Source organism: Manis javanica, chromosome 6 (genome assembly GCF_040802235.1).
Source record: "Manis javanica isolate MJ-LG chromosome 6, MJ_LKY, whole genome shotgun sequence".
Lineage (NCBI taxonomy): Eukaryota > Metazoa > Chordata > Mammalia > Pholidota > Manidae > Manis > Manis javanica.
This window is the reverse complement of record NC_133161.1, coordinates 137,891,126-137,915,749: the sequence shown is the minus strand read 5'-3', so window position 1 is coordinate 137,915,749 and position 24,624 is coordinate 137,891,126. Positions and strand designations below refer to the sequence as shown.

At 44.3% G+C, this 24,624-nt stretch overlaps 1 long non-coding RNA gene across 2 annotated transcripts; it reads left to right on the top strand.

Moving 5' to 3' along the window:
• Positions 1–1,862: 1,862 nt before the first annotated feature.
• LOC140850222 (uncharacterized) lies at positions 1,863–10,597 on the top strand. Of its 2 annotated transcripts, none has more exons than XR_012132913.1 (4): positions 1,863–1,926; positions 2,392–2,517; positions 3,159–3,225; positions 10,483–10,597. It is a non-coding gene; the product is annotated as an uncharacterized lncRNA (long non-coding RNA). The 2 variants fall into 2 exon arrangements; XR_012132914.1 differs by lacking the exon at positions 10,483–10,597 and adding an exon at positions 3,865–4,175.
• Positions 10,598–24,624: the final 14,027 nt, after the last annotated feature.

Below are 24,624 nucleotides of genomic sequence, written 5' to 3'. Positions count from 1 at the left end.
TCTCTCAGTGTGTCTCTTATTGCCTGAACCTCGCTGTGTTGTGTTTCAAGGCTACTGCTATTTTGGGTTTGTGAAGTCATTTCTTAAGTGAGGAATTGTGGTCAGACAGTGAGAGCCCACATTTAGGAGCTCAAGCATCTCTCTGAGCAATGAGGCATGCAAAGCAAGATCCATTCTCCCCTACTTTGCTTTCCAGGAGGCAAGTGAACTGATTTCCAGGGAAGGATAGGGCAGGATAGCATGAGACCTTTGTGCTGGGCTGTAGGGGCAATGTAGCAGAGTCTCTGAATAGGCATGTCCAGACCGGTCAAGGCTCCTACCAGGTGGCCATGGGGCCCTATGGAGACAAAGGCCCAAAATCTGGGGGTGGAGGCATGTCAGTTCTGAGCATCCCAGCTTTAGCAACACAGCCAAAGTGGGCTCAGAAACCTCCAGAGCCTTCAGCCTGGACAGGGACTGATCTTGCCTGAAGTGCACCAGGTATTCCCTTGACCCTAAAGGCCGTGCTCAGCTACAGTGCTCCCAAAGCACATGCATTCTGACCTCAGGCCCTGCAGACATAGCAAGGCGTCTGGCAGAACCACTTACCTCCCTCTCCTTCCTGTTTCAGCTGTAATTGGGAAAATGCTTTCCTGTCTTAAAAATGCATGGGCAGAGAAGATGAATGGGGTCTGAGAGCTAAATTCACTATTACTATTCTACTAGACCCTGTTGTTTATTTTCCACGGAAACTAAATAATGGATCTAAACTGTTTGCTATTACTTTAAGGATGCATCATAGAAATCTTCGGAAACATTCTTCTTAGATTCATGATTCCACTTCAAATATAGTTATTTTCTTCCCTTTTCCCCCTCCCTTATTGTTTTGCAAAATCTTTGCAAGGGAAAAGAACCTTGCTTGGCCAGGAGCTCTAGCAAAAGTGTTTCTGTGTCAGTGACCTGGAGGCACCAGGTTTGGGCCTGGGCTTTTTCCATAAGGTCAGGGGATGAACTCCACAGCCACCGGTCTCATTCCTAATTCTGGGTACTTGGCTTGTCTGCTAGCACTCTTTCCTTTCATCTACTCACTTGACCTGTGAACACCACAAAGAGAAGAGACTTAGCCAAGGTCATATATGATGACACACTTAAAATTCTTATCACTTGATTTGATCTTTATGATTCTTGATTCTTATTGCTTAGGTTTAACTTTTAGATCATGAAACCAAGGATTGATGCTCCAAAGGAAAAAAAAATACTGAATTCATTAAAGGTTCATTACCTAATTGTTTAACCACACCATTCTGTTGTTCGTAGGGAACTTTGGATTACTTATTCCACCCCCATTTTATTACTGGGAAGAAAGTAAGATTAGAGAAGGGTTCAAGTGCCTGGTAGGTCAAGATCATCTGAATAGGGGGACCAGCCTGGAACCAGACGTCCCAGTCTGGTGTGATTGCCTCCCCTTTCCCTGGACTCATGATTTCCACAGGAAACGGGGACTGAATGGGCACATTTGGTTATCCGGCTTGTGCACCTGTCAGGCAATTGCTATGTAAAGAACACCCTCTTGAGGTATGCTGCGCGAGGTACCTATGGCTGCAGCACCTCCGGGAGACCTGGTCCGTGCTTTCTGGAGCTCAGAAAGTAGAGGCCCCGGGCCTTGCGCCTGGTGCTTTTCCCCTCACTGAAGCAGCCCTTCTCAGCCAGGTGCTCCCATGCCTGTCACGAGAGGTCATTTTTAAAAATGCACCCCCAACTACTGAGTAAGAATCTCTGTGGAGACATCTGAGGTGTGTGCATTCTGTACACCTCACAGAGGAATCTGAGGAGGCCCGTTGTGTAAACAATGGCATCCACGGGGACTCCAGCAATAAAGCTGCCAATGATTGACCAGGGTGGTCACAGAAAGGAAAGAAGCCTGACTCGATGGAGGAGGTGGATGGAGTGAGTTTCTGTTGGTAGTCAAGGAAATCTCCAGAATAGAAGGAATTGTCCTATTCTCCTTCCTAACAAACTTGGGACATATCCTGGATGACGTGTATGTGTAGGGATGTGGGACCACCTAGTCTGTGTGGCAAATAATCCATTCCAGCCAGGGCCACCATTTGGCCCTCAGGGCCTCCAGGGGAAATAAAGGTGAAGACCAGCCACAAGATTCTTGGGCCTTTCCCAAACCGTGGGGCGTAATGCTGTGATCGGTGTCCAGAGGTGAAGCCTGAAGCATTCTCCTTTATTCTCTGCTTTTTGTTCCAGACCTAGCACTGGAAAATGAGTCTGAGTTGGCAGGGAGCCCTGGGCCTATAGGGATGGTTGCATGGGTCAAAGGTTACATTCAGTTCCTAGCATCTATGATAAAGGGCTTTCCCACAGGAGAAAAGTGACATTTCACCTCATTTGTTCCCAATCCAGCGCACAGGTCAGCAGGCTGCTGTTGTAAGACTGCTGCCCAGCTTCTGAATTGCTAGGTTGGGGCAGGCTTCTCTTCTGAAAGCATGATCATGTGGCCTGGTGGGGCTCTGACCCACAGGAGCACAGGTGAGCAGGCAGAGAAGGGTGGAGCAGACTTGGCTCAAGGTAACGGGGGTATGCACCCCCGCCAGGCCTTCCTCCCCAGACATCCTGGCAGTTCCCAGATTTGGGCTGGAGGCGGGAGGGAGAGGGAGGAGGGAGGCAGAAGGGGCTTGGCAGCAGGAGGAAACTAGGAAGCAAATAGAAATAGGACTGTTTCCAGCTGTGACTCAGCAGTTCTTCCCAGGTCTCAGTGAGGGAGGGCCTGCAGCCCTGAGAGAAAGAAGGTGGCCAGGCGCCTGAACAGGCTCTGGTTCGGGCCAGGCATCTGCAGAGGGCAACCGGAATGTCTGAGCCAAAGCCTCCCCTGGAGGAGAACATAAGAACAAACCCAGGAAAGTTGGTGGTCTCTGGGTCATCTGTGACAACCGATACACAGTGATCAGCTGGTTCCAAATGAGTTTAAAATGCTTTATGCAGGGCAAGGACCTTCTACTTTGTCCCTGCCCCTGGTTGCCTATTCTATGACACCCAGCCGAGTATGACTTTTATATTCTTGCTCTTTATATTATGGGACCTATTGCCACTGGAGTTTTCTGACTCCCTCACTGTATGTGTGAATTCACACAGCTGTCGGGAGGGGACTGCCCTTAGCCCGTCTCTCACAGGTGGAGAAGCTTGGCTGCACGAGGACACTGCTTTGGCTGAGGTCTCGTAGCTGGTGAAGTGTCCGAGGTAGGACTTGAGCTCCTGACCAGCAGAGTGAAGATCATTTACTGTCTCAGCTCACACATAGTACAATTTCTCAGAATCCACTGCCCATTCACACCCTCTCTCCCTCCCATGAGCCTCCTGTACACACACACACACACACACACACACACACATACAGAAGCTGTGTTGCCATCATTGCACCTGGAACTACCCTAGAACATTCCTCTCCCTCCTCCTTTGGTCTGAAGATGACTCTCCCTGGTGACTAGCGATGTTGAGCATCTTTTCATACACCCGGTGGGCATTTGCACAGTATCTCTGGTGAGGTGTCTGTTCAATTCCTTTGCCCATTTTTTAAATTGGTTATTTGTTTTTTTGCTATTGAGTCATAGCAATTCCTTCAAATTCAAGAAACAGAGTAGATACAGTGGTGTTGCTGGGGGTTGGAGGGGGAGAAATGAGAGGGTGCTGCTGTCAGATGAATGAGCTGTAGCGTCCACCACACAGAAGCATGTCCAGAGGTCACGCTGAACTCTGCACTTAAACGTTTGTTAAGTGTTTTTGCTGCAAGAAGAGGAAGGAGGAGAAACTAAGGGGGAGAAGATGGTCATAAAGGAGGGGGAGAAAAGTAACACTGCAGTTGTTTTCTTTGACCCTCAGATAAGGCAGCAAAAACCTGGAATTGTCTGAATTGGAATCTATATACCCCCTACCCTTCTCAGCCTTGATGAAGCCAACCCCAGCGTGGAGAATGCGCCCTGAAAGAAATCAGAGTTGCAAGTATAGGAAGTTAAACAACAGTTGAATTTGCATTTAACTCTAGGCAATCAATGTGAGAACCCACACATTCTGGGGATGTTGTTTATGGTTGAAAAATCCTCCTCAGTTTCAAGTTCATGTGTGTCTTCTCTTGAGAGCCCATCTCACTGGGATCTGTGACAACCAGTCTAAGTCATCTGGCACCAGGTAACATGCACTCCTGGCTAATGGAAATTGCTGGATTTGCCTTCTACTGGGCAAAAAACTATTGGACTCAAATTGCTTTCTGCACGAGTATGAATGAGTGAGCAGCCATCCTGACCCTTTTGGCTAACATAGATAAAAAAATCTAACCTTTCTTATCACCTCTGCAAAATGTTTTCTGTGATGAAGAAAGAAAGTGTGTTTACTTCCCTTTGAGAATCATTCTTTTCCCATAATGAAGGCTGGGGGGTCATTTTCAGGATGGCAGAGAAGCATGGGAAGGTTTAATGGCAACTGGGATGAAGTCTGCGAGGTATTGGGAAAGATTTCACAGGTAACTGGGTCGGATCTGGAAGAGGGCATTGACCTCTCTTGCTGTCCCTATGGATGGATTCATTCTCAAGGACGTAACGCACAGTGACGTCAACTAGGAACATCAATTCCCAAGGAACTGCAAGGCTCAGGAGATTTGCTGTTTGTAGCACTGACAAATTATGAATCCAAACCACCCTGGTTTTCTCTTGCCCTGACTTGGATGTTGGCCCACTTCATCCCATCTTCTTGATTTGGTGATTCTTGCGGGTGACAGTGAACCTGGCGATATCACCCCCTCTAATACCTGAGGTGGCTACACCATTGGCTTCCCAGGAGCTCTTGCATCTTCCTGCCTGCCCCCAGGTCTCAATGATGACTCCCTCTAGGAGGTCCAGCTGGGCCCAGCAAAGGGGCTACACTGGGGTATAGACTGAGGGCCAAGAAGGGAAGGGCAGGAGGAAATAGTCCTGGAAAGAGTGACTGAAAAATGGTCATGGGAAAGGATGGAATTTTCTTGACAGGATGTGAACGTGAAGACCAGGAATTGGAAACAGATTGACACTGAGGAGCTGACCTACGGATGGGTGGATTTGGAAGATAAGCCAGGTTCAAGACTAAAAATGTGTATTAATTTAAGAATTGGAACCAAAAATAAGTTGCAATTAGATGGAATGGTGATTGGGCAGGAGATAATGGAAGCATGTGCCTCTCTGGAGCCCAGGGATCTGATGAGTGTGACTTAACCACAGCTGCCATTCATGTGACATGGCTTCTGCCTCTGCTCTCCATGCGCCTTCCCCTCTCATCCAGCCATGTGGAACATATTTCAGTCTCTCAACCAGCCAACCTCACCACCATCAGCTCTTCGCATCCTCTATGTTCTCTTTCTAGAACATTCTAACCCTAGCATCATCACTTGACTAACAAACGTCTCTTCATGTCCGGCACTGGCCTAAAAGTCACTTCCTCTAGGAAGCCTTCCCTGACCACCCTTCCCTCCTCAGTTCTGGCCAGATGCTTCCTCCAGGCGCCCTCATAGTCTGTGCTTTATCTACCCCAGCTCATCACACTTCTTTACAATTGCTTATTCACTGTTGCTCACCCCAACAGACTGTAAGGGTCAAGAAAGCAAGGGGCCACGTCTGTACTGATTCTGGTCCCTCCAGTACCTAGCCACGTGCTTACCATCAGCAAATCACAAATACATTTCTGTCTGTTCTTATGAGACACTTCCTTTCTCCCGTCCTGAAGACAGTGCTAAGTACAGTTTCTGACAAGAAAGATCAGGTTCAGCACTGTAAATGATTATCCTATTGTCCAGAGGAGTTAGTCTTGTCTCCTCAACAGACCATAAGCCCCTCGAGGAGAGAAGCTGTGTTCTATTCACGTTTCTCTCTCCCTCCATAGGTTATTTCCTTCCACAAAGTCCTGCCTTAATCTCCACCCACCGTAGATGCTCAATGAAAAAAGGGGTTATTTGATTGCAGTGGTTAGCTATCAGAAAGGAGGTATTATCTATGCCTTAAGAGATAAAACAATTTGCTTCAAACTTGTCTGAGTGTTTGGAATCAGACAAGAGTCCTTTTTAAAATGGGAAAATGACACTTGAATAGGTCTTGCACTCTCTTTCCCTACAGAAGATGAAGCAGGCATTTCATTCGGTTGGAGACGCTGTCTGCAGCAAATAACCCTTGGGATTGGAGAGGGATTATTTGGCCACTGGAGGGCTCTTACATTTTTCCATGTAATGCAATTGAAACCTATTCAGAATGACTAAATAATTAATGTCACATTGTACAAAATGTGCTCCCCAGATCCTAGCACAATTTTTTAAAATGCAGAATTTCAAGAGGACCAGACTTAATTTACTGTGTGTTTTGCTTCCTCAACAAAAACATGAGATGAATAATTTCCCCACATCATAGCTTTACATTTCCCCATAAATAGGGCATCTGTGAACATGGATTATTATGCATGCGATGCTAAGGTGATTAGGTGCGAACATTCACTCAAAAAGCTAATTTTTTAAAAAGGAATGACTCATGAAAAAATAAGAATGAGAATCAAGGGAGAAAAAACATTAAGAAAAAAATCTGCAAGGGCAAGAAATTAGAAGTAAGCTTGACATTTTGGAGTCAGAGGATGACTTTTTGTTTCAACAATATTTATCACAGGCCTGCTAAGTATCAAGCACTCTGTTAGCTACTGGGCATACAAACAGCACCTAATAATAATAATAACAACCTCGCCCAGCAAGGGTCAGGATGACATCTTGTTCACTACTGATCAGAACACAAGATCAGAGCTTGACCTGCAGCAGATATGCAATATTAATTAATATTAATTAAGTACATAGATAATGTTTCCTTTACCTATGAGGGTCATATATATGCCTTGGATTATTTTAAGAACTTCACCTGTGTTATCATTTTTGATCCTCACGATAATATTATAAAGTTAATAGCAGTATTATCCTTATTTTACAGATGAGAAACTGAGGCTAAGTGAAATTAATTAAGTTGCTTGAGATCACTACAGGCAGAATTAAAACCTAAATCTGTCTGATATAAAAAAATGTTTCTATTCATTAAGCTGTACTCTATAAAGATGATATTCCTGCATTCTGGATATTCACACCTAGTGCCAGAAATAAATGTGCAAGCAAGCAGCCAAAATAAAAGTAATATAATTGGAGAAAGACACTTCTGTCGTATTACTCGTCTGCCTAGAGAAGTCTGGAGAAACTTCACGTAGGAGTTAAAATTTTATCTGGATCATGAAGGTGACGCGAAGTAGAGCCACAGCTGATCCCTAGAACACCTGTTGTGTGAGTGAGATAGAGACCTTTGATGTTATGAGTCAGTTGGGCTTATTTGTTACAAGATAACAACCCATTTTATTCTGACTGCTGCACTGTGATAAGAAAGCTTCTTTCAAACCGTAACGATACTTTTAACTCTTAAAGTATACATACTGAAAAGTGTATATGTAGGAAAGTGTATAGCTGAAAAATTTTGAGAAATCTGAGCAGCTGAATGTAGAACAAGAAATGGAATTTGCCCTGCATCTCTGTAACCCTCTATTATTCCTATATTGGTTTATTAAGGCTGCTGTAACCAAGCACCAGAAGCCTGAAATCAAGATGTTGGCATGGGTAGTTTCTTCTGGAGGATCTGGTATAATAATCCATGTTCACAGATGCCCTATTTATGGGGAAATGTAAAGCTATGATGTGGGGAAATTATTCATCTCATGTTTTTGTTGAGGAAGCAAAACACACAGTAAATTAAGTCTGGTCCTCTTGAAATTCTGCATTTTAAAAAATTGTGCTAGGATCTGGGAAGCACATCCTTTCCTTTCAGCAGTCCTTGGCATTGCTGGGCATGAGGTTGTCTCACTCCAACCTCTGTCTCCATCTTCACGTGGCCTTCCCTTCTGCGGGTCTCGCATCTCCCTCTCCTTTCTCTTGTAAGGACACCACCTGTTGGATGTAGGGCTACCCTAATCCAGAAAGATCTTACCTTGAGATCCTTAACTAAATTACTTCTCCAGAAACTCTGTTTCCAAATAAGCTCATATTCCCCCGTATCCAGAGAGGGACTCAGGCCCATCATTTTAGGCCCAATTGTGTCTTTTTGGGGAAACACAATCTGACCCCCTACGGCTCCCTTTTAGCTGCACCTTCCCCAAGAGCAATGCTGCCCCTGTTTTTAATAGCTTCACCTGTTTTTCTACTTCACATAAAAGGGTCATATGGTTCATACTATTTGTGTTTGGCTTCTTTTTGTCTAAATCGTATTTGGGTGATTCATTCATATGGTTGCATATTATAGCCCTAGAAAATTTCTTATCGTTGATGGGTAGTGTTTCCTTTGTGTGAATATAATGTGATTTACCCATTAGGCTATTGTGGGCATTTAGGTAGTTTTCACTTTAGTAGTATTTCAAATAATGCTGCTGTGAGCATCTTAATACATTTTTTAGGTGAGCTGCTTTGGATTTATGTTAGGTTTGAATCCAGGAGAGAAATCACTAGGTGATAGGTATACACATGACCAGCTTTAATGGAGCTTCCAGACAGTTTCCAATGCGGCTACACAAAAACTAGTTTAAGCAGAGGGTTAGCACGACCTCATTTACACATGGCGAAGATCACTGGCTGGAGGAATACAATGGCACGGAGGTTTAGCTTCAAGATAACATTCACAGAAGAAAGTAGTAGGAGGTAAATCTAAAAGAAAGCGTGGCTCAGAGGATGAGGATTCTCTTAGCTTAGAAGTTTGGGCTCCTTTTCTTGGGAAAGATGACAGTTTTGAAAGTAAGTGAATGACTTGATTGGATTCATTCGTCCTATGATGGATAAGGTTTTCAGTTAGGAGAAGATATGAAACCCTGCGTGTATGAACCGAGGGATGTGGTAAGAGGGATGAGGTAGACGGAAGAACCGAGAGTGAAGCTACAGATACTAGCAGTTTCAAGAATGTGTTGTGTGGGAGAAAAGGGTCCATCAATCATGCCATCCAGGTCTCTGACATCTCAGGACACTGTGCGCAGGACAGTGAGCCTGGAAGTGGACTTAACCTGCTGTTATCACACCAACACTCTGGGTGTGCATGGCTGGGGTGGAATGCGTGCTGTTTTGGCAGCACTTATAAAAGGGTTTTGCTCAGAGACAATGAAGAACTCTTATCACCAACATGTGTATCTGTTGGCATTGGATAGAAAGCCTGAGGCCACCTGGAAATGCTCCGTTACCTGTATTCCTTTTTTTAATTTTTAATTTTGGTATCATTAATATACAATTACGTAGCAACACTGTGGTTACTAGATTCCTCCCATAGCAAGTCCCCACCACATACCCGACAACAGTCACTGTCCGTCAGCATAGTAAGATGCTACAGAATCACTGCTTGTCTTCTCTGTGCTATACTGCCTTCCCCATGACCCCCCACTACATGTGTGCTAATCGTAATGCCCCTTATTCCCCTTCGTCACCTGTATTTCTAAACATCAGAGAGGAGAGAAAGGTGAATCTAGATACATTCAACCAATCTTAGAACCCACTGCAAAACACAAAAGCAAAAAGTGTTATTTTGATCGGGAACGCATGTCAAGGGCATTAGGGAGGTCTGAAGAAGGAAGCACTTGATCTGAGTAGGGGTATCAGGGAGGGTAGTGGTGGAGAACATTTCCACTAGGTTTTGAAAGATGTTTAGAAATTCTCAGAAAGAGACAAGGCTGGGGAATGGAGGCTGCAGGGTGCAGTTGGGTGCATGTCCGGAAGGAAGAAGATAATTCCCAGCAGAAGAAAGCATGTACGAAGAGACCAGGGAATGAAAAAAAAATAGCTGAAATGCACTGTGCTGTCATTGTGTACTTGCCCTGTGCAAAGAATTCAGTCGAGGCTTACTGGGCTTGCTCATTGGATCCTCTACAACCTATCAAAGCAGGTGTACTTATTATTTTTCATTTTACAGAGGAAGGAAACTGAGGCATAAGTAGGTGAAGCAGTTCAACTCAGGGATACACAAGTCCTAGAAGACAGAGCAGGAATTCTGAACTAGAGCTTAGGCCTCGAATCACTGTGCACTCCCCTGCTCTGAGAGAGAGGCTGGAAATGGTGTGCCCATTAGTGCAGACAGCTGGCAGCTTGTTCACAGTGAAGTAGTGGCAGGTAAACTCTTCATCCTAAGCCACGATGACTGGCAGCAGAGAGTTTTCCAAAATTCTCTTCCATTCCATGGAATGGAGGACATTTACCCATGTTGGTTCATCAGAATAAAAATAGGCCCCCCACTGCCCCCTCACTTAACCCCTTCTCTTCACCTCAGCATCCCTCCATTTTGCTTCTGTTCCATTTTTCTTCCTCTTTGAAGATGCGTCAGGTCTCAAGTTCAGCTTAATCCAACTGCTAGATGTATTATTCATTTCTGGGCTTTAATGATGTGATAAGGTTTCTGGAAATAGGAAAAGGCTCATTAAACTGTCATTTGAATATAGATCGCACCTAAATTCAAAGGAAGACAAAGTCTGCCAGCCAGGGATGCATTTGACTTCCCAACACAGCTCTCTACAAACTGGGAAAGCAGTAAGAAGCCTTTCAAAGACAAGATCCTCCAGATTAGCACGTATTCTTGATTTATTCTGTAATTAACTATAACTCACAAAAGGAATGAGGGATTCAGAGAGACAGTGGATGAATGTGTGCCAAATGAAGAAGGAATCTGCGATGTCAAACGCCCGAGATGTGTGTTTGGTGCCTGTCTCTGATCAGGCAGTGGTTTGATCAGTCAGGCTCTGTCGGAGGCAGGGGAATGTGTACGGATTTTAATTGGCCCTCGCATGGTTTGGAACACAACGTCATCCCTGGCTGCAGAAATTGATTTAGGAACACAACTTGCCTGAAGCTTTTCTTCTCTGTTTGCCTTCAGGTTTGAGAAGATGCTAGAAAATGCAGGAGTGCGAGGGAGGGATTCAGCGCCAGATGCCGGTGAAACTGGGAATATGCCCAGCTGTCTATCCATCTCTCAGTTTGGAGGGGAACTGAAAATAAGAGCTTACCTGTATTTAAAAACATATGTTGTACCAGACACTGGTCTAAGCACTCCACACATATGCTCTTATTTCTTATCCAGCCCTCTGATAGGTCTGCGTTGTCTTTAGACTCAGGCCAGAGAGGTGTCTGCCTGGACTTCCTGCCTGCGAGGGACTCTTTTGGCTCTCTTGTGTCCCTCCCAGAGAGTAGGAAGTTGCTCCTTGGGGACAGGAGGACATATCCGTTAGGCACCTGGGACCCTGGTGTTTCCTTCCCTAATAGCCCCCAGACAAATCAAGGTTCTGAGCTGGCCTCTCACCTGGGTCTGTCCTTCATGGTAGACTGTGTTCATCATGTGACCGTAGGTCTCAAAGCCACGCGCTGGCCCTCTGCAGGGCTTATGGACATGCAGAGAGCATTTTGTGTGGGCTGGGCTCTCAGAAAACTTGCTTGCGTGTGACTTGCTGTGTGGGACAGAGCCAGCTGTGGGACGAGAAGGGGCGGAGAGTTAGTCATGAGCAAAAGCCTGAGGCAGGCTCTCTCCTACACCATCACATTTCAATAAAGAACTCTATGCAATCCCAGAATTCTCAGCTCCAGCCTTGTGTTTCCAGGTCATGAACGTGTTATTGTCAAGGGAGAAAGACAGATGCTTTAGTTAGTGATTTGTTTGCTTAATGTTTACTTTTGAGTATCTTTGCATATGCTACATAGGCTGCCATTTGTGCTCTTGTTCTGGGCTCTAGAAATGTTAGGGGTGGGCTCAGTATAAAGGTATTAGTATCTGTATTTTATATATGGAAAAATGGAGAACTTAGTCACTTGCTAATAAGTGCTAAAGCCTGAAATTGCATTCAGGCTGTCTTATTGCAGGATCTACTTACTCAACTAGTATCTAATACTTCTATGGGGACATCCTGGGTGCCCATTGAAGTCAGCTAATATCCTGATAGGACTAGAACCATTAGACAAGCATGCACAACATCCCTCTCCTGCCATGTTTTAGGAGAAAAGTGAAAGGGGAACCTGTTAGGTAGAGTACAGTGTGTGCCTGGGTGAAAAGGGGACAGGGGAGGACCAGAGATACTGGAGACAAGAAAATCTGTTTGAACCCCTTCATCAGTGCCTTGCCAAAAATATGTAACCTTAATTTAATCATGAGGAAACAGACAAATCTGGCATATCTGGAATGGAGGAAGTGATTGACAGATTTCTGAGATGGACCCCCCCCAGGTTTCTGCCTTTTGTAGTGCATGCCTGGTGTAATCTCCTGCCTTGCAGGGCAGGGCCTGTGAATGATGGGCTAGTTGTTCCTTGATTATGTTACATATATGGCAAAGGTGAAAAGACTTTACAATGTAATTTAAGTCCCTAATCAGTTGATTCTAAGATAATTGCTTATAAAGAGATTATTGTGGGTGGGCCTGACTCAATCAGTAGTAAGGCTTTAAAGCAGAGTTTAGCCCTTTCCCTGTGGAGAAAGGCAGCAGCCGACCTCCTTTTTGTGTTGAAGAAGGAAACTGTTATGTTGGAAGATGGCCAAGTGGCAGGTGGTGGCCTTTAGGAACTGAGACCTTCAGACCCACCAGTGCAAAGAATTGACTTCTTCTAACATCCCATGAGCTTGGGAGAGAGCCCTGGATCTCAGATGAAGCCATGGCCCCACACCTTGGTTTCAGCCTGGTGAGGCTCTGAGCAGCAGGCTGAGACTCAGGCCGGGTCCTGACCCATGGTAACGGAGCCGGAGGAAAATTAGGCTATTTGAGCTACTAAGCAACAGGAAACAAACATAAGGGGCATTTTACAAGACAACTGGGTTGTATTCTTCAAAAAATCATTACCGTAAAGAACAACAGACATAAAGGTAAGGGGAGGAGTCTAGTATCAAATAATGGCCAAGAACAACAATAACAAAACCCCTCTGGGTTGGCAGGGATTTACTAAAGTTGATGCACACTGAGATTTGGAGACTCGAGTTTCCTTCTTTCTGAACACCCTTCTCCTTACAGATATCTTTGCTCTGTGTTTTGAGCAGCTTTTAGGTCTTATGGCTTTGAGCCCCCCAATGTCCCATTGTGCATAGGGACAGTTACTTAAAACTAATTAAGTGTCCCTTAGCTATAGAGAAGTGACCTAGGTCTTGGCAGCTGCTGGAAGGCCAGGATTTAATGGCAGTGGTGGGATCATAACAGTGAGTGTTTATGGCCCACACCTATCTTCCCTTCCCACAGCTCAGAAGGTCTGGGAGGTGGGGCATGAGCTACTTTGACAAATTTATAGTGAGAGCAAAAAATATTTGGACAAGGACAACAGTGTTGCAACAAGGAATTTGTGTTCAGGAGTAAGCTCCTAGAAGCAGGGAAACAGCAAGACGGATCCTGCACACAAACTTCATCTCCACTTCTGGCCTGCAGGTTCATCCGGGGGGAAAGTACCTGAGAAGGGAATTTACATTAAGATATGAATGACCTTTCTATAGACTGAATTGGGACCCCCAAGTCCATATGTTGAAGCCCTCCCCCTGATGTGATTATATTTTAGAAGGCATTTAAGGTTAACTGAGGTCGTAAGAGTGGGGTCCTAATCTGATAGGACTAGTGCCCTGTGGGAAGGGGAAGGGGGAGGGGAGAACTCAGTCTGAGTGCATGTGCCCAGGACAGGCCAGGGGAGGGCAGAGCCTTCGAGAAGCCTGCATCTGCGTCCCAAGGAGAGAGCTGTCACCCGACTCTGACCCTGCAAGCACCTTCACCTTGGACTTTCCAGCCTCTAGAACTGTGAGAAAATAAATTGGAGTTGTTTCGGCTTCCCAGTCTGGGGTATTGTGTTATGGCACCTGAGCTCATGACTGTAGACCTAGATCCCAGGCTATTGCATTACAAAAAGACTATTGGTCTTTTTAAAGGCCACTGCTTTAACCCACAGAAAAACCTTTCTACTTTAACCACAGGAAAAACTCTCAGTTTTGTGATACCTTGATATTAGAAGTCAATTTAAAGATTTCTAGAGTTGTAATTATTTTACATATGGGGATGGGTCTGTTAGAGGAATTGCACAAAATAGGTGCGCTCACGCACACACACACACACACACACACACCCCACCTATATGTCCTATGGACATAATCCAAATCACCATCACCATCACCAGAATAGTAGGGTGACGAACATGCTGAGACAGGGAATGGTTTGTGGGTAGAAGTATATTTCTTTCATTCATTCATTCATTCATTCATTCATTCAACAAATAGGTATTGGTCATCATAAAGAAGGGTATAGCAGGATGGCAGTTTTCTAGGCACCATGGACCATGCAAAGAAATACAAAGCCCTGTCATTGAATGGGTCCCAGACATATACAAACCTAGGGTAATGCAACTGCTGTTTACTAAATGCCCCAAATTAACCTAGCCTTTGCTACATGACTTCTCCAAGATTAGCTCATTTATATAGACAGTCAAGGTGTATGTAATTACTTTCATTTTATATGTGTTCTATTGAGTCCCAGAGAGTTTAAATAACTTGCCCAAAGTCACACAGACAGGCCAAGATGTGTTTGCTTTCCAATGTAGCATTCTACATTAATCGTAAATAAAGTGGTATCTGATTAGCCATGACCCTGAAAGAGAGAAATAAGCTATAAAGTGTTAGAGAAATTCAGGGTTTGATATCTGAGCTAATAGTCAGGGAAAGCTTCATGGAGAAAGTGGCATTAAGCTGAATTTATGTGAATGAAGCAGCCGTGTGAGGCAGGACAGTCCAGGTAGTTAGAAAGGGCTAAGCAAGGACACAGGGGTGGGTTTAACCTATGTGGGAGCAGGGAGAGAACTGCGCTGGCTATGGTGTAAGGACTCATTTAGTAGAGTAAGTGGAATCGAAGTGAGAAAGAACGTGTGGGCAGGAGGCAGGTGGGGTGGGGAGGTTCTGGAAGCCAAGTGGCCAGCCGCAGAGCTGGTGTTCTAATTCAGGTAATAGCTGCTGAGAGCCTGAAGCAGGGTGGGGAGGGAAGAGCAATGGGGGGCGAGTCCTCATATCATTGCTGGGGCAGGACGGTGGGTCTTGATATGCCAGCTGTGGTGCAGGGAGAAGGAGGGAAAGGATGATTGCTGTCCAGGAGGGTGGCGAACATGATGGCAGTGAAGATGACGGGAGGATGATGCAAGCAGCTGGTGTGCTCCAGGCCCTGGAGGAGGCCTGCTGCGGGCAACAGATACTGCTAGCACCTCCATGTGACAGATGAGAAAAGGGTTCCGAGAGGTTAAATGATCTGTGCAAGTTCCCACAGCCTGCAAGCGGCAGGAACAGGATCTGAGCTCAGCCTGTTAGCAAAGACCCAGAGTTGAAAATGTGGTGAGATTTCCCCAGCGGCAAGATCGCCCGTGCGGGAGGGGTGCTCCAGGCCCTCCCTGTATTTGTCATCCTGCAGCCTGCACCAGACTGGTCATACTGAATATGCAGAAAATACCAAGACACCTAATTGATGAAAAGCGTTTTGAAAATGGCTCCATGGCCCCTAAAATAAGAAGTCCCAGCTCCTCATGCTGTGTCAGAACTTCTTTATCTTTTAACCATTTTTCCCTTCAAATTTAACTCTGTTGCCTTCTGACTGAGGATTACCTAAAGGCCAAGTTTGACATTCTTAATCCAACCATTTCTGAGTTATCTGAGAACAGAAAAAGTGCAGGGATAAATGCTTAAGGCATTAACTCTGGAAGTGCCAGAGAGAACTGAGTTGGCATTGCTTCCAGGGCTTTGTGGGCTACCCCTCTGAGCTGGGCTGCTCTAAATGATCCTTTTAGGTCTCAGAGCCCCCTGTTTGTTTGGCTATTTTTAAAAACTGCCTACAGCTAAACTATGTGGCTGCTGAAACTGCTGAGAGGATATTATTTCCCAAAAAGAGCTTAGTTGGAGGAATTGAAGCTGTAGGAAGGTGCTGACAACCTCAGCTGTCAAGGAAAATCAACAGGTGTTTATCATCTGTCCTGAGCCCCATGAAGTACTGGACCAGGAAGACAATACAGAAGAAATGTCCTATGGATGTAATCCAAGCCTGAAGTAATTGCTTTTTTGCACAATAGTGCACAATAATGACAGAACTGATTAAGTCACTATTGTGCATCTACAGGGCAGCAGGCATGGGGGCCTGGGCCAACTGGTCCATCAAAAACAACAAAACAGACCTGGCCGCCTGCCCTCACGGAATTCATATGTTGGATAATGTATATGAAATTAAACCACCTTTCCTTTTTAATTATATTCTGAATAGCAACAGAAAATAGCAGGGAAGCAGAGCAGAAAGATACTCTTTACCTGAATTAAAAGGTAGTATGAGATTCAAACACATTATTCATCGCATGATAGACAATGAAATGGGCTATCACTATCCTACACACATGGGCACCCATACGACTTATCTCATACATGGAGGATATATTCTTTGCTTAGAATTGTCTGAAAGAAAAGTTTGCGGTGTTTAGGGTTTTAATAAGAGAAGATGTAGGACAAAATCCTTCCTATTAAGTGTCTTATAATTGGTTTGAAAAGGCTCTCACATGTTAAAAAAAGACTGTGGAACAATTCAAAGCAATATAGTCAGTTTCTCCTATTACCCAGGCCACTTCTATCAAATTTAAACACAGATTCAGCCTCCTCAAGGGAACACACTGCTTCTAAGAACTTGGCATTAATTACTAGGATGCAGATGGGTACAAATAGATGCTGCCAGCTACAAATGAGTCTTATCCGTTCAATAAATTAGGCTTCATCAGGAATACCTTCTCAGTCCCGAAAGTCATAAAAGTGCAGTTCTCTCTAATTATACCACTTTACCATTTTATTTCTAAATTCATCTGAATTGCTAGAGTTCACTCAGTTAGCCAAAAGCTTACTATTTCCTAGTCATGATAGCGGGCCCTGGGCTAATGCAGTGAACAGAACTCCCCCAGATGGTGCCTCCCCTCATGAGCTTACACTCTAGTGAGTGATCCAAGAACAGGCAACTACATATATGCACTAAATTCTTGCAAGCTGTGCAAAGTCTAAGAAAAACAATAAGGCAGCATAAGTGTGAGAATTACGGGAGGAGTCTAGTTTAGACAGAGTGGTTGGGGAAGGCTTACAGATGAGCAAGGACCAGCAGGGTGAGAGCAGAGGAGAATATTTCAGCTACAAGTAAAAGAATAAGAGGGTGCGGTGTTTTCTAAGACCCCCAAAAAGTCCAATGTGCCTGTTGGCTAGTGGATGAGGGAATGGGTGACTGGAAGCTGGAGAGAAAGGGGTGACGTCCAGACCCTGCAGTAGGAAATTTGGACTTGATTCTAGACAGAGTAGGAGGTAATCTGAGGACGTTATGCACCTTGGAAACTGACAAAACCACTCTGGCTTCTGTTTGGAGAATAGATTGGAGGAGGCCTGGAGTGGGAACTGGGCACCAGTGAAGAGGCTAGTGTTCAGTCCAGGTAAGACAGAAGTGCTGACCTGAGAAGGGTCACGACCATGGAGATGGACTCATGTGGACGCATCTAAGAGAGTGTGGACTTGCTGCTCCATCAGCTGAGGGGGAATGAAAGAGCAGAAGGAAATCAGGAGAAGTTTTCTGTTTTTCACTGGAGCAAGTGAGTGGCTGGAACACCCGTTTGTAACAGAAAGAAGACAAGTAATGAGAAAGCAGATTTGTAGATTTGATGTTTGGAGGATGAGAGACTTTATGGCTTCTGTCTTCCCAACAGAAGGTGAGATCGCTGAGCAAATTTTTATTGCAGAAAAAATAATTTTCAAAAACCGTTAGCTTCCCTTCAAGCCCTGGAATGTTTTTTGGCCTACAGATTTTCCTTGACCATTTTCCCAGTGTTCCCCCGTCTTCACATTCTCACTGTCTCCTTGCCCCTCTGAGCATTCCTACCATGTCCGCCTGCTCTTTGTGTCACTGAGCTCCACCAGTGCAGCCACCTGAGGGCAGCAGATGTACTCAGAGCCCCGCCCCCAGATACAGATTCTGCTGAAATCCAGACCCAGGGGATCTACAAAGATGAGGTGGTGTATGTTCAATTTCTTTTATTGCCATTGTCAGTCTCCCTTTTGGGGGCACCCTGATTGCTCTGGGGGGATGTGGGGCAGCATTTTTTTTCATTGTCAGTTGATGACCATATTATGCTAATTGTCTCTTGCACCACAGGGTCAACCCCTTTTCCCATACCTCTCACACAAATGACCTAACCTTCCACACACAATCCATGGAGGACTTCACCATCCACCGAGGTAAAACCTAACTACAGTTGACCTTTGAACAACATGGGTGGGAGCTCTGTGGGTCCACTTTTACATGGACTTTTTTTTTTTTTCAATAAATAGATTGGAAAATTACTTTTGGAGATTTGTGACAAGCTGAGAAAACTTCACAGATGAACCACATAGCCTGGACATATTGAAGACATTAAGAAAAAGGTGGATCATGAATGCATAAACTATATGTGGATACTAGTCTATTTCATCATTTACTACCACAAAATCAACAGTAGGCTCTTAGGAGCTGTTTTGGGGGAGTCAAAAGTTATACACATATTTTCAACTGTTTTTTGGGGGTCAGTGTCCCTAACACCCCCACCCCATTGTTCAAGGGTCAACTTTATTCTATGCCAGTGTTTGTACATGTATTTGCATAACATAAAGCTACAGGTGGAAATGATATTCTAAAATGATATTCTAAATAAAATAAAAATAAATGATATTCTAAAAATTTCTGAAACATTCTAAGTAAAAATAATATTCTAAAAAATTTCATGATCTTATACTGTAGTTTCCTACCATTGTTTGCAAATCCTGAGGAGCACAGGATAGAAGGATGAGGGAACTCCAGCTTCAGTGGTGTGTATTTAGGGTAGAAATATGGAAAAAGGACAAATGGTAATATGGGCTGGCTGAGGGGAAATAAGACTCAGCAATACAGTTTATTCAGTTATTTCATATCTTAAATGTTCATTGAGTATGTGCTCCATGACCTCACCTTATGTTCTTGGCATGGAAATTTGAAAAAATAAAAAAGAACTAATTATAGTAAGAAGAGCGGGTTGAGCTAAACTCCAAGTGTCATGGGGACTCCGATGTAGGAGGGAGATTGTGAGCTGGGAGTGGGGTAGAGAAGGTAAGGGAAGTGCAATGGATGGTCAGGGACGGCTTTTACAAGGGAGGCAATATTTATATCTGGTCTCAGAAATGTTAAGTGGCCATGACTTCGGGCATACAGGTGAGGAGGAGAGTGGTGAATGGGAAGAAGGAACACACGAACAGGGGAGATCAAGCAGACAAAACATACAGGACCTATCAATCTATCTGGAGAGGTGTTTTGCTTTGCCTTTCATAGCCAACCTCTATAAACATCTTGTAAACCTATGTTTACAAGTGTTTGATGGCTTTAAATATTATATCTTCATGCCTCTCACTCCTCAGTCTTTATCTGCTTGGGTGTTCTTCTTTTCAGAAAGATTCTCCATGTCATTTAATTGGGTCTATGATCACTCCATCAGACAAAGAGCAGCTCTCTCTGCCAAGGCTGACTTCTAACCCCGGGCACATGCCCTTGATCAGCCACTGTGTATGGTGCATGTACGCACTGTGTATGGTGCATTTGCTGATATGTGAGGTTTTCGTCAAGTGTGGTGGAGAACTGAGGAGAGATGCAATAACACAGAATAAAGAAACAGAAACCTGCCTTAACCCTGAAGTTCCTTAAAGGCTAATTGATAGGAGAAAACAGACCACCTTGAAGTGATTTAGAGCACTTACAAAATAACCTTCAGACAACCAGTAATTCTTACTACCAAGCTAAGTTCCTGAGTGCTAAGCAGAATAAAATTATAGTCCACATCTGCACAGTCATTTAAAGAAGTCTTGCTTAGATAGACTTGATGCATTCTGCGTTTCCGCGGGAGTGCAATAAAGGGTGGTGGGGGGCAGAGGGGGAGACCAAAGGAAGAAACCAATACCTCGGTACTCTGCGGTGAGACTCACTCAGGACCTCCTTGCATGTTGAGTGACAGCTGAGAAACTGGTGCCCATTTGTTTGCCTGACTCAGAATCAACATTCATAGGAAGAGTAGAATAAAAAAAAACTAAAAAAGACTTTAGCTTCTTTGGCAAGCCAGTAACAGGCTTTGGAATTTTGCTTTAAACATTTTGAATAATCCTTTTAGTAGCTTAGAAAAATGGGGTTATTTTAATGACAGAGTATATATATATATATCTATATTTCCCATCCACTGGTGTCTGAAGGAGATTATCCACACTCACTGAATCCTACCCTTTCTGTGGGGTCTACCCCTGTCACCGGTTTGGAGAGGGAAAGAGCCACTCAGCCACTCTTCTGAGGGGTCTGAACTGGCCAGATAATGTCTTCTTTGCCCACATACCCAGTGACATATGGACTGGTTCTCTTCGGTGTCAAGTCAGTCCAAGCCCAGAAAGGACAGCACAGTGCAGGCTCCAGACTCAAACTGCAGGATTAGAAGATCCAAATTTAGGTATCAAGTCTGACTATGACATTCCTTCCACAAAATGGGAATAAAGAAACAAGGTGGGAGTAGCTATAATCAAGTCATGGCGTTGTCTTGAAAATTAAACAAGGATACATAAAAGCACCAGGTCACATACCCAGGCCACCAGATCCACTGTTACTCATACTAGTCTGGATGATTCTGATGTCTGAGAGCCTATTCTGCAACTACTTTTACCAAATCAGCTGTGCCTTAAAGCAGGTGGGGTTTATGTTCTGGTGAATGTGCAGCCCTGTTGGGAGGTAGAGTGTATACAAGAAGACCTTTCATGGCCTCTTCCAACCTTTCCAGTCTTAGGATCTGACCAATGAAGCTCATAGAGCTAATCTCTCTGGTCAGCCATATCATGTCTGTAATAGAGTATAGATAATTGTTTTTTTGTGAATATGAATTGTGCAATTTAAGAAAAGAATATTGCTATGTGGTTGGATTTTCTTAGCAATCCTCTTTGTGTTGCCTACCCTCTTCTCTTCCCCAATTCCAAGAATTGCATGATCCTTGGACAAGAGAAACATAGATAATTTCTTGGAAAATAGGGCTGAATTTCTTCCAAAGCCTTCCAACTTCCCTGATGTTTTTACTTGCAGAGATCAGATGTACATGCTGCCAGAAACATTTTTCTGTATGTTGTAATGACTCATGCCCCTGGGAAAAAGAACAAGACTTGGCAAATTCTGGGACTGGTACCTGAGCCAACAGGAGATGTCCATATCACAGATGCTAATAGTCAGAAGACCCAACTGGAAATTCCATTAGGAATTTGCGGAGAGAAAAATCTTAGTCACCAAAATCTCTTTTGATTTGAACAAACGGCTGGTCTTATGTATGTTTCTTAGATGTGTTTTCTTTACTGATCATTTAAATTCCGCACTAGGAATCTTTATTTCAGTTGGTCAAAGAGGCAAAGAGAGCTTTGGGAGATACTCATTCATAGTCAACGCAATCTGTTGAAAGTCATTATAGACACATTCTTTTTTTGTTGGAAAAATTAGAGCACAGTGAAGATAAAACTGTGACTTCTCTTTCATTTGTCAATTGGTAAGGTTAGCTTATGTTGTGCAGGGCTGGAGAAAGCAAGGAGCGTGCAGACAGGGCTGTGCCCACAGTAGGTGTTGGTTAGATGAACAGAGGGCAGGAGGAAAAAAAGGGATTGATGGAGGGGCGAGAAGAGAGTGTCAGGCAGGCAGGAGAGAAAGGAGAGAACGGCACGACCACAGTAAAGGAAGGGCAGGAAGAAGGTTCATAATGAGAGGTGAGGTGAATCCTGAGCAAAGTGCTGGAAGCTGTCCTCAGCTCCTCCCCTTATAGCATTAGGGAGCTGTTATCTGATGACATGTTAACTGATGAACTATTTCTTCTATTCTCTTCAAATGTGTTACTCTTTCAACCAATCCCCTGCAAATTGGGTACCCAAAGCAACCCAACATGGTATAAACTGTTCCTGGTGGGCAACAGCCAGTGGCAGCGGCTAGGGCCAGGGCAGTCAATGCAAAGGCCAGAGGAGGCCCTGAGGCAGAGGTTCTGGTACCCTCGAGGCACTAGAGTCTCTGTCTGTGGTCTGGCCTGGGGAGGAGCGTGGAGGTGGGGAGAGGAGGGGCTACAGAAAGGCGGAGACTCATTTTGCCTCTGCCTGTCCAAGGTCTGGTTGGCCATAGGGTCCAGGGCACAGGACGATGCAATGGAAGAGCAAGCAGGAACATTTGTTATTTTTACCTGGGCAGAAAACAAACAGCAGCGAGAACAGCAGAAGATTCAACGCAGGAACAGCCCGCAAACTGCAGGCTGTAACCTCGGTGGTATTGATGGAGTGCACCTGTCCGTCTTCATTTTTACCCGTGAGCTTGATTGCTGGCAAGTTTATAGGATTATAGGTTTAATTGGATGCCTGTGTTTTACTAGATGTAAGTGAAATTTATGGCTGTGGGGTTTGCGGTGCCAAGGTTTACCTCAGTCACTGCTTCCCAGCTGAGAGGGCTGAGGCTGGGGAGCCAATCAGAGCGAGCTCTGGGATTCACGTGCTAAGGAGGCCCTTGGGGGGCTGCCTGCAGGCTGGGGTCACGCAGAGAGCAGATGAGCCCAGAGCCTTCCTACCTCTCTGGCCTCCTCTGATGCTAACAGGAACTGGTAACAGGCATTTTGGAGAAATTTCTGATATTTAGTTAGGTTGCAAGTGCCGGCAGTACCCAGAGAACCAGCTGCTCAGTAGGATGGCTGCTGGGCTCCCCTCACACAGGCTGCTGTAAAGCGCTTTGGGGAGGCTTCCAGGAGAGGCTGAGAGTGTTGGGAGGTTACAGAGGTACAGGGAGGCCTTTAAGCCCTTGAACTAGATGGTTAGTGCACTTACCACTTGCTATGGAATGACTTGTTATGTCAATTTAAATTATTGTTTCATTTCTCAAAGTGTGATTGCTTCTAATAACTCGGTTGGCCTTCAGAGCAGCTATTCATTAGCATAGTTATTTTTTAATTTGACAAGTTTTTTACTGAGCACCTAATAGTAGCCATTCCTTGGGCTTTTAGGTGAGGGTGGGGGAGATTCTTATTTTCTTTATTTTGAAGATGAGGCAACTAAAGCCCAGAGAATGTATATACTTTCCCCTGGTCATACGTAGACCTCCTTGTGGATTTAGAACCAGAATTCAGATACCTTATGCCAAGCTCAGAAAAAATCTGGTCAGGGAGTCAGAGCTGAGAAAACAAATGAAGAAACTCCAATTAGTAAATGTGTTCTTGGACTTCTGCTTGGCTGCTTAGGAAAACCCAAGTACTCCTTTTCTAGTTTTAGCTAAATTAAGAGAACTCCAGTAAAGTGAGAGATACACATCAGTTGGTCAGGTTCTTCTAACCAAGGACAATGGAACAACTGCCTGATGAGATTCAGTCCCAATTCTATTCTTTGTTATATAAGTGTATTCTATGTTTATGAAATGGGCTTGATTGGAATAAAGGCTCTTGAGGTGAGACCCACACTGAAGTAGCAAAGATCCATCATTACAAAACAATTTGAGAAGGTAAAGATAAGAAACACTTAACGTGTTACGTATGTGCTAAGAACTCTGGAACACTTGGCTTGCATTATCTCATTTGATTCTTGAAACATCCAATTCATAGATGAGAACATTGATGCTTAGAGAAATTATGTAATTTGTCCATGGCATACAGCTACCAAGTAGGTAGGACTAGGATTTTAAGTTGCATTGATATGATCACATAGCCTGCACCTTTACTCACTATGCTTTCCTGGAGAGCATTTAGAGACATGTTGAGAAGCCATTGTTTCATAAATGAACTGATGATACACTGTTTAAAAAAAGCTGAAACTCTCCATATATTGGCTTATCGGATAAATGAACAAACACATGATAGAAGAAGAGATAATGCTGAAAACTTAGGGTACATAAGAGCATGGAAGTACTTGAGCTCCAGGTCAAGAAGGTTGGCTTTGATGCACGGCGGTGGAGAGCACTATATGTACCACTGACGTCCAGGCGGAGGATTAGTGACCAAACAGGAGCAGTCCTGTCATGGTAAGAGGCTCATTTTGGGGGTCCAAGTTTAGAAGTTGGGTCTGAAATGTCTGTGTGATCCATGGAGATATCTGGCAGTATTTGGAAATCTTGGATTTGAGAGCAGAAGAAAACAGGCAGAGGCTGAACATATACATTTAAACATGCATTTACATAGAGGTGACAGTTTGTAGAAGGTTAGGAAAGGGAAGTAATCTTTAGGTATCAGGTAATAAAATACTTAACCTCAGGGCTGCCTTTTTAAGAGGGCGGAATAAGGAAGAGACAGAAGAAAGTGGGAGAAAAAGGAGATCCATGTAGGATAGAATATCATGGTATAGAGGCTAATCGAAGGTTCTGGATTCTTGGAGGTGAGGGCTAAGAAACAATTGTTGGATTCAGTGATTCAGAGACACTGGAATCCTTGGGAGAACCCTTTTGAGAAGCTCCTGGAAGATTATGTAAACATTTTTAGGGTCCTCTGCTTGAGCAGAGGTAGGTGCATTGTGTGGGTGAGGGAAGAGAATGATTTCAGGCAACTTTCAGGGGAAATGAAAT